We start from the raw sequence: 11,176 nt of genomic DNA on the forward strand, positions 1-11,176 counted from the left end.
CTTTCTTCTACACATAAAGTTCTTTTATTGAACACTTTATATGCTTTGTTATGTGAAGAATATCCCAAGAATACTCCCTCATCACTTCTGGGATCAAACTTACCTAGGGAGTCATTTCCATTATTGTGCACAAAGCACTTGCATCCAAATGCCCTAAGATGGGATATATTTGGTTTTCTCCCTTTAAGTAACTCATAGGGAGTCTTCTCTATAAGAGGTCTATTCATGCATCTATTAATGATGTAACATGTAGTATTTATAGCCTCTGCCTAGAAGCTATGAGGCAGTTTACTAGAAAGAAGCATAGTCCTAGCCATATCTTCAAGAGTCTGATTCTTTCTTTCAACTACTCCATTTTTTTGAGGAGTCCTAGGGGCAGAAAAATTATGATCTATACCATGCTCATCACAAAATTTAGCAAACTTAGCATTTTCAAATTCAGTTCCATGATCAGACCTGATTGATGCAAGTTGATTACCTAGTTGTTTCTAAGTTTTTCTAACAAAGGCAGTAAACATGTCAAATGCTTCATCCTTAGATGTTAAAAATAGTACCCAGGTAAACCTAGAATAATCATCAACAAGTACCATCACATATTTCTTACCATTCTGCTCAATGTTCTCATTGGACCACAGAGATCCATATAAACTAGTTCCATTGTCCTAGTTGTGCTTACCATTTTCTTGCTTTTAAAAGATGATCTTACCTGCTTCCCCCTTTCATAGGCCTCACAAACTTTGTCTTCCTTAAACTTGATGTTAGGTAACCCTATCACCAGGTCCTTGGAGACTAATTTGTTGAGTTGATTCAGACTTGCATGACCAAGTCTTTTGTGTCACAGGAGGGGATCATTGTCCAACACACTCAAGCAAGTGAGTTCATTTTCTGAAAGAGTGGACAAATCTACAATGTAAATATTTGTTAACTCTTTTTCCCTACAAAACAATCTTGTCAGTGGTAAGATTAATCACAAAGCATTTAGTAGAGGTAAATGCTACAAGGTTACATCTGTCACACAGTTGTGATACACTAATTAGGCTATATTTCAAGCCATCTATCAAGTAGACATTCTCATTGGAATGTGAGTCTATCTTACCTACCTTTCAAACCCCAATAACCTCACCTTTCTTCCCATTTCCAAAGGAGACATTACCTCCTTTTAAGTCCTTAAGTGAAAGGAACAGGTTCTTGCTTCCAGTCATATGTTTTGAGCAGCCACTGTCCATGTACCATATTTGGCTACTTCCCTTCACTTGAACCTGCAAAAAGAAATCAAGGGTTAGTCTTAGGAACCCAAACTAGTTTGGGTTCTTTTCTATAGGCAAAAGGGTAAATTAAATTCCTTTTGGCCCACCCAGACATGCTATTTTTCTCTTGAACAAAGGTTTTGTTCTTTTGACTGGCCTTTTCTTTTGCATTACATTCATTTTTGTAATGACCAGTCTTGACACAATGTGTGCAGATTTTGTTTTCAGGAAGAGTGATGTACTTGCTTTTGGGGTCCCACTTAGGTGCTTGGGTCCCCTAGCCAAGTCCTCTCTTGCTGCTACTGTGGTGTTCTTGTAGCTAGGATAGTGCATCAGTAGCCTTCCATTTGCAAGTTCTGTCTAGTTCATGTTTTACCTTTCCTAGATCTTCTTTTAAAACTCTTATCTGCTCATCTTTCTTGTACAACTCATCCTTCATCTTTCCTAGATTTTCTTCTAAGATGAGATATGTGTGATTAGCTTTCTTCTTCCTGTTCCTAATTTTAGTTTTAAATTTTCAGACCTAAGTTCTAAGACACTGATGTCAAATTCAAGAACCTGGTTCTTCAACTCAGCATTTTTACTGTCACTTTCATTAGCCCTAGATTCTACATTTTTGTACTTGGCTTTTAAGATCACACACTCCCTAGACAGCTGTTCCTTCTCATTGTTTATTACCTCAGACTCATCGATGAAGTCTAGCAATAGTTTAGATAACCTTTCTTTAGACAAAAACTTAATCTTGTTTTTGAGATGAATCACATTTAACTCTTGTTCATCATCTGATTCTCCAATGGACATAAGTGCTTGTTCATCTCCAGCTTCATCTTCTGAATCCTCATATGATATTTCTTCCCAAGCAGCAACCATAGCCTTTGTTGATCCTTTGTTCCTTTTGGGTTGAACCTTTTCCTTCTTCATGTTCCTTCGTTCAGCCCTTTCCTTCTTCTATTCAATTTCCCACTGAGGACAATTCTTAATCATGTGGTCAGTCTTGCCACATTTGTATCAGCCCTCGTTGATCTGTTTCTTAGGAGCCCTTGGTTTGTTGAAGGTTGTACCTCTTGAAGAACCATTTCCCCTCATCAGGTACTTTTTGAAATCCCTTGTGATCATGGCCATTTCATCATCCTCTAGATCTTCACCTCCAGCTATTTTGAGAGCCAGATTCCTTTCCTTCTTGGGTGCATCAATTTTCATGGTTTACCTTCTCAGTTCATAAGTAGTGAGATTTCCAATCAGCTCATCCAACTTGAGGGTGGCAATGTTCTTTGATTCCTGAATAACAACGATTTTGCTTTCCCAAGTTACTGGTAAGACCCTTGTCAAGATTTTCTCAACCTTGTCTTCTTCAAGGATAATTCTCCCAAGAGATTTAAGTTCATTTGTTAGTGTTGTGAACCTTGTGTACATCTCCTGGATAGTTTCTCCTTACTTCATGGTGAAATTTTCGTATTGAGAATATAATAGTGTTCCTCTTGATCTCTTTACTGGAGAAGTTCCTTTATGAGCCACTTGTAAAGTGTCCCATATCTCCTTAGCAGTGGTAGAGCTTTGAATCCTGATGTACTCATCTGGACCTAGTCTACACACAAGCCATTTCTTGTCCTTGGCATTCTTTCCCCATTTCTTCAAATCTTTAGCAGTGCAGTCAGCTCTTGTCTTTGGCACGTCCACTCCTTCAGCATTCTTCTTTGTAGTAGCTAGGGGACCATCTGTGACTATGTACCAGAGTTCATAGTCTTCTCCTATGATGTGGTCTCTCATTATGTTCTTCCACTAAGAATAGTACTGACTATTAAAGAGTGATGGCCTAGCAGTGGATTGCCCTTCCCAGTTTTCAGGTGGTGCACTCATCTTGATCTGTTCCTAAGGTGTTAGCCTCTTCAAGGATAACCCGCTATGATACCAATTGCTGTTTTATACATCAATACCACACAAGAGGGGGGTGATTTGTGTGGTACCCAATTTTCACTTAACTAGATTATAGAAGGACCTGGTTCTTCTATGTGTTCCAACTACTCCTATTTGCGGAATAATAAGTAAAGAAAATAAAGAACACAAAGATTTTTACGTGGAAAACACCTGGCTCAAAAGATGAAAAAACCATGACCTACTACTCAGTAGGATTTTCCCAAACTTCCAGTAAAATCACTAAGCCAAAAATTGCATTTACAAAAACTCTTTTGTAAACCTAGGATTAACTCTAATTCCGTTGTGACACACATCCTCGACTTTTGAGACAACTTCAAGTTAACTCTAACTTGAACACTCTAGGTACCTAATACAATTGCTTCTATAAAAGCTGAAAGGTACAATATAAAATAACCTACTACAATTGAACTAGAATAAAAGATAGACACTTGGAATTGGTTCTTCTATCTTGTTCAAGTAGCTTCGGGATTGCACACTTGAATCACACATAAATTGCTTGCAAAATTGCCTTGCTCTTTTGCTCTCAATTTACGTTTAACTTCTGCTTATATGCGTTACCTGTATAAGAGAACAACACTGATATTTAATGGGCTAGTAATTAGAGATTGACAGGGATACAGATGCTACTCTTCTATCGTAGAAGAGTTCTAGTTGATCTCATAACTAACACTATCCTCTTCCTAAATTGTGTTCTCTTCGTGTAAGGAGTCTTTCACTCCTTATCCAATATGCAACCTTTTTGATCAGATCAGGAGATATTACTTCTGATAAGTTAGATTTATCTCCCTCACGTGCATCTCACATATTTGGGTTGATCATGACTGTGCTTCACAAGATGGACCTGGTCCATGTCTGAGTTCTTTTGTCAGTCTTCAAAACTTCACCTGTACTTGGGCCAACAGCTACCCCAATATGTAATTCGCTCTATCCTGGAAAGAAATAATCCACAACCTTGGATACTAGGAGGGGATTAAGTTCCTTAAAAAAATACTGTGAATTTAGTGGGCTCGGATTAAATTCTATTTTTTTCTATACTTCTGTTTATATGTTATTTTATCTTCTCCAGAATTATTTTACAAATATAGTTTACTAACACTTTTCAGTTCATCTATTTGTGAGGTTGTGACATATGCATGATTATATGTTGTGAGCACCTAAGTTTTGACCATATTTGGGATTTTCACTCACTTTTTAGTATTTATATAATTTTTAAGTTTGATTTTAATATTTTAGTTTTATTTGACCTTTTTATAGGTTTATTTTAGATAAATTGAAAATAACAAAAATAGTCACAATTTTACATATTAATTGTGTTCTTGTTCTCAAAAGAAAGAAAAAGATTCCAAAAATATATTTTTAAAGGGTCTACTCTATCCTTTTCAAGTTAAGGATTTTAGTAAATGAATTTTGAGTAGTTAGCATTTTTTATCTTTCTATATTAATCAAGTAGGAGTAATATTTTATTTTATTCACTAAAAATAAAGAAAGAAAAGAAAATTAACAAAAAAAAAGGAGAGCCAATGAAGATTTTTCAGATGCCAAAGATTCCACCTTATCTGCATAACAAACTCCCACAATTTAAGGGAACTACACTACACACAAGGCAAAAAGAAAACAGACAGAACAAGGGGAAAGGAAATCAAAAGAGATCCTTTCCTTTTAATTCACAAGCACGCGCACACACACAAAGGGGAATCTGCACAAAAAAACGGAAGGGGATGAGGGATCTGGAAAAAAAGAAAAACGAAAGGGACTGGGCATAGAACAAAAACATATACGAAAGGGAAAGCAAAAAAGGTTTCCAGCTTCCATTAAACACCAGTGAAATCCAGCCATAAATCATCTTCATCCATGGTCCTTCCTCTATTTTAGCCATGTAAAAGCTTCACAAAAATCGGCTGCTCATCTTCTTCTCCTAAAGAATCAACCAAACTCATCGAGAACTCCATTAGTCTCACACAAAAAGTTTCAGCTGACCCACATTCAATTCTTAAGAGAAGCCGCTGTTCCCCCCTTTCCCTCTGAATTCCTTCGCTACAACACCCACAGTCAAAACAACAGAGCAGGGGCGCTAGAAACAAAGAAAAATAAGGACCAAAATCAACATCCCTTTTGTCCAAAAAAGGCAAACTTCCTCTATCAAACCCAGTTGAAACTCACCTACAAAACACTTTAAAAAAAAGCCAAAAATCAACGAAAAAGAGCCATGAAATTCACTGAAATTTGGAAGTCGCGTTCGAGGTCTCGGAACTGCTGCGATTCCGTTTGAGTTCTGGTCGGCTGTCTCTGTTCGAGTCTTCTCTGGCGCGTACGTGGTCATTTGTTTGAGTTTAGTTGTCGAATTCATTTGTTGACGCTGTACAATGCCCTGATTTGGAGATCATTGTTTGAATCTATGGAAGAAGCTTAAAGGTCCATCTTACTCTATTATTTCTGTTATGCCGTAAACTTGCTCTTTGAGATGTCCATGCTAGAAGTTAATGTTTTATGGTCATGTGATGTGATGAACCAAAAGGTCATCACTTGTGTTGCAATTTAATTCAGTGTTCCGAGGCCTACAAAAAAACCTCCTTTTACCCTACCTTGATTTACATACGTGGTCTGGACCTATATCCGGAAAGCCTTCTATGTGAAAATATGAGAAATAGAAATTTTAGAGTTAAAAATTTGATTATGGTTGACTTTGGTCAATATTATTAGAAAACGGACCCGGATCCATGTTCTGATGATCCCGGGAGGTCCGTAATAAAATATGGGACTTGGGCGTATGCCCAGAATTAAATTCCGAGGTCCCAAGCCTTAGAAATCAATTTTTGAAAGAAATTGTTTTACTGAATTATCTAAGAAATAAAGAAAAGAATTAATGTTTGAAACCATTGCTATAGGGCCCATATTTTGGTTCCGAAGCCCGATACAAACTTGTTATAGAATTTGAAAGATAACTGTGAAATTTGGTGAAAAACGGAATTTATTTGACGTGAGTTGGACTTCCGGTTGAAGTGTTATAAACTTTGAGAGTTCTTGATTAAAATGTTGAGTTTTGAGGTTTAATTCATGATTTTACATGTTATTTTGATGATGTGATCGCACGAGTAGGTCCATATGATGTTTTTGAGTTAGTATGCACATTTGGTTTGGAGTTTCGACGGCTCGGGTGAGTTTTGGGTAGGTTCCGGGATGTCTTAGTCTTAAAAATATAGTTGTTGCAGGTTCAGAGAAGTGAAAGGCCTCTGAACAAACCAGTGCGGTCCGCACAAGATGGAATGCTGTTGCGGAGGGGCCTGTGCGGCCGCACTGGATTTTGTGCGGACCGCGGTGGGGGCTTTGCGGCCGCACTGGATTTTGTGCGGTCCGCGGTGAAGAAAAATTTCCCTGGTCTGACTTCGGAAGACTATATCTTTTGATCTACAAGGAATTTTGAGATGATACAAAAATTGAAAGTTGTATCCCTTCGTGTCTAGTTTTCATAAAGCTAAAGAACTCATAATTTGGACATCTGTAGAGAAAGTTATGGCTACAATACTAGAGCATGTCACTACAGTCCACATGGGAGTTGTGTGCCACAATTGGTTTCGTGCGGTCCGCACGAGCATCTAAAAGTAGTATATTAAGACGGGATTTTCAGTTATTTTTTATTTTTCAAAACCCCAAAAACATAAGAGGCGATTTTTCAAATAACCTTTATTCTCCAAAACATTGGTAAGTGGTTTCTAGCTCATTTTCTTCAATCATTAACATTTTTTCACATGATTTCAACTCAAAGTCAATGATTTTCATATGAGAAATTGGGTGTTTTGAGTAGAACCTAGGTTTTTCAAAAATTGGGGATTTGGACCTCGATTTGAGGTCCGATTTAAAAATAAATCATATATTTGAGTTCGTGGGGGAATGGGTAATCGGGTTTTGGTTCGAACCTCGGGTTTTGACCATGTGGGCCCGGGGCATTTTTTGACTTTTTGGGTAAAACTTTAGAAAACTCATTTTCATGCGTTGGGGTTGATTCATTTAGCGTTTATTGATGTAATTAAGTAACTTGTGACTAGATACGAGCAAATTGGTGGTAGAATCAAGGGGTAAAGCTATAGTTGAATCATGAATTGTGTTCGTGGCATCAAGGTAAGTGTTTGGTCTAACCTTAGCTTGAGAGATTAGGAGTGTGTCTTATTTGCTACATGTTAATTGTGGAGTACGACATACAGACATGGTGACGAGTATCTATACGTTGGTGTCAAGCATGCCAGTGAGTCTTGTATTATAATTGTTATGACTCCGTTGTGGTTTATTGCGCTTCATATGTTATTATCACCCTTGTTCCCTTGCCAGGATGTTTGTTTGATATTAATTATCCCTTGCCGGGATGTTTGTTTGATATTATTGTTCCTTGCTGGGATGTTATTGAAATATTATTGTTCCCTTGCCGAGAAGTTGTTATATTGCTCTTATTCCCTTGCAGGGATTCCTTGTAGTTATTGTTGGATTGTAACTAGGAGCGGGTGGTACGCCTACCACAAGATATAATGAAATGGGAGTGGGTGGTATGCCTACCACAAGATATAATGAAATGGGAGCGGGTGGTATGCCTACCACGAGATAAATGAAATGGGAGCGGGTGGCACGCCTTCCACGAGATATAATGAAATGAGAGCGAGTAATATGTCTACTACGAGATATAATGAAATGGGAGCGGGTGGTACGCCTACCACAAGATAAATGAAATGTGAGAGGGTGGTACTCCTACCACGAGATAAATGAAATGGGAGCGGGTGGCACGCCTGCCACGAGATATAGGAAATGGGATCGGGTTGCATGCCTGCAACAAGATGTGAAAAGAAAGTAAAATCTGCCTTTGTTTTCCTTATTCTTGTTAGTGGTTGGATTTTGATTCCTTTATAGTTCTCTTGATATTTTGTTTTACCTGTTTTCCCCGAAGCATATTTCCCCTTCCCATCTTTATTTGTTTATTCTACTTTACTTTCCGCTATACATTATGTGACTGCTCTGGTTTATTTGGTAGTCTGGCCCTAGCCTCGTCACTACTTTGCCTAGGTTAGGCTAGACACTTAACAGCACATGGGGTCGGTTGTGCTGATGCTACACTCTACACTATGTGCAGATCCTGGAGCAACTTTTGGATCGTAGTTTGGAGGCTACCTTCAGTCCACGCGGAGATCCAAGGTAGACCTGCAGGCCCTGGCGTCTCCTATATTCCTATTTCCTGTTTCATTTTCCTTTTATTCAGGAACAATGTATTGTCATTTTCTTCAGACTTTGTATGTAGTAATCTCTTAGACCGTCTGTGACATTGTGACACCAGGTTTTGGGTGCTTTAAGTTTTAAGAGTTGTAATAGATGTAGATTTCAGATATTTAATTGTTATCTTCCGCTTAATTATTTAAAATTCCGCTGTTTTCATGTTATCGCCTTATATTTGTTTTAAAGAAATAATCGGTTAATGAAGTAATTAGATCAAAGGTTTGGTTGACTAGCTCACATTAGTAGGTGCCATCACAACTCCCGAGGGTGGAAAATACGGGTCATGACAAGTTGGTATCAGAGCTCTAGGTTACATGGGTCTCACAGTTCATAGACAAACTTAGTAGAGTCTGAGGGATTGGTACGGAGACATCTGTATTTATCCCCCAGAGGCTACAAAGTTAGGAAAAACTTCACATTTATTCTTTCCTGTCGTGCGGTTTGGTTTCCTAATGCTAATTGAATTTCCATTCTGTTCTTTCGCAGATGGCAAGAACACGCGCTTCCTCATCCACTGACCAGTAGCCCGAGCCCCCAATAGCAGCTCCCACGAGGTCAAGGTCGAGGCCATGCTAGAGGCTGAGGTAGGGGCAGAGCTCAGCCCCGAGTAGCAGCACTAGCGGCGGAGCCTTAGGTTGACTTTGGTGATGAGGTTCTGGCCCCAGTAGTTGCGGTGGGCCCAGCTTAGGTCCCAGAGGGGTTTATTGCCATCCCAGTTCTTCAGGATGCTCTGGTCTGTCTAGTAGGCCTTATGTAGAGTGTCACCTGGGCAGGCTACTTCCTGTAGCACCAACCGTCTCTCAGGCTAAAGGAGGATCCCAGACTCCTGCTACTCGCACTCTGGAGCAGGTAGCTCCCTAGATTTAAACTCTAGTGGTTCAGCCAATTGGAGCAGTTCAGTCGGGTGTGGTAGCTCAGACCGGTAATGGAGCAGCTATGTATGCCGATGCTTTGTGGAGGCTGGATAGGTTCACCAAGCTCTTCACTACCACTTTCAGCGGTGCATCTACCGAGGATCCCCAGGACTATCTAGACAGCTACCACGAGGTTCTCAGGAACATGGGGATAGTTGAGACCAATGGGGTCGATTTTGCCACTTTTCGCTTGTTTGGATCCGCCAAGACTTGGTGGAAGGATTTTTGTTTGGCTAGACCAGCCGGATCGCCAGCTTTGACTTGGGAGTAGTTTACTCAGCTATTTTGGAGAAGTTTCTCCCCATCACTCAGAGAGAGGCCTATCGGAGTTAGCTTGAGCGTCTCCAGCAGGGTTCTATGACTATTACCCAGTATGAGACTAGATTTATCGACTTGACTCGTCATGCTCTTGTCATACTTCCCACCGAGAGAAAGGGTGAAGAGGTTTATTGATGGTCTTATTCAGCCGATTCATCTTCAAATGACTAGGGAGACTGGGAGTGAGATATCTTTCTAGGAGGCGGCCAATGTGACCAGGAGGGTGGAGATGGTTCTATCATAGGGAGGTGGTCATGGGTCAGACAAGAGGCTCTGTTATTCAGGCAAATTCAGTGGTACCTCGTTTGGAGGTAGGGATTCGTATGGTAGAGGCCCTCCTCTTATGTCTTTTCAGTCGACACTTTAGGTTTCTCACGGTGCTTCAGGTGGTCGTGGTCCTTAGATGCAGTATTCTGATCAGTAGTCCTACAATGCACCACTAACTCCTATCAGTGCACCCCCGCTTTAGATTTTCCAGGGTCGTCAGCCCCAACAGCTGAGGGCTTGTTTTACTTGTGGCGACACGAGGCACATTGCTAGGTATTGCCCTCGAGCTTCGAGCAATTCTCCGCATCAAGGTTCCCGTGCTATGGTTTAGGTACCAGGTGTTCCACAGGCCGCCTAACCAGCTAGAGGTGGGGGTAGAGGTGCTAGAGGTAGAGGTAGATATGCTAGAGATGGAGCTCAAACCGCTAGAGGTGGAGGCTAGCCAGCAGCTGGCCATCCCAGAGATGTAGTTCAGGGTGGTGGGGCCCAACCCCGATGTTATGGTCACCCAGCTAGGCTTGAGGCTGAGGCTTCAGATGCAGTTATTAAAGGTACGATTCTAATTTGTGATAGAGATGCTTCAGTGTTATTTGATCCAAGGTCTACGTACTCGTATGTGTCATCCTATTTTGTACCGTATCTGGTTATGCCTAGTGATTCCTTGAGTGATCTTGTTTATGTGTCTACACCGATGGGTGATTCTATTATGGTAGATCGCGTCCATCGTTCATGTATAGTTGTGATTGGGGGTCTTGAGACTCGTGTAGATTTGTTGCTTCTGGACATGGTTGATTTCGATGTTATATTGGGAATAGACTGGTTATTACCTTACCATGCTATCTTGGACTATCATGCGAAGACTATGACCTTAGCTTTACCGGGTTTGCCTCGTTTAGAGTGGAGAGGGACTCTTGGTCATTCTACCCGTAGTGTTATCTCTTATGTGAAGGCTCGGCGCATGGTTGAGAAAGGTTGTTTGGCCTATTTGGCATATGTTCGTGATTCTGGTGCTGAGGTTCATTCTATTGATTCTGTGTCCGTTGTTCGTAAGTTTCCTGAGGTATTCCTTTCAGACCTTCCAGGTATACCGCCCGACAGGGATATTGATTTGGCTCCGGGCACTCAGCCCATTTCTATCCTGCCGTATCGTATGGCCCCACCTGAGTTGAAAGAGTTGAAGGAGCAGTTTCAAGACTTGCTTGAGAAGGGTTTTATTAGGCTGAGTGTTTCGCCTTGGGGTAC

The 11,176-nt window shown here is 40.4% G+C and overlaps 1 long non-coding RNA gene across 1 annotated transcript; it reads left to right on the plus strand.

Annotated features, from left to right (window-relative positions):
• The first annotated feature begins 4,815 nt into the window (after positions 1 to 4,815).
• LOC142164930 (uncharacterized) lies at positions 4,816 to 8,530 on the plus strand. Its single transcript, XR_012696018.1, has 2 exons — positions 4,816 to 5,594; positions 8,296 to 8,530. It is a non-coding gene; the product is annotated as an uncharacterized LOC142164930 (long non-coding RNA).
• Positions 8,531 to 11,176: the final 2,646 nt, after the last annotated feature.

Source organism: Nicotiana tabacum, chromosome 10 (genome assembly GCF_000715075.1).
Source record: "Nicotiana tabacum cultivar K326 chromosome 10, ASM71507v2, whole genome shotgun sequence".
NCBI lineage: Eukaryota > Viridiplantae > Streptophyta > Magnoliopsida > Solanales > Solanaceae > Nicotiana > Nicotiana tabacum.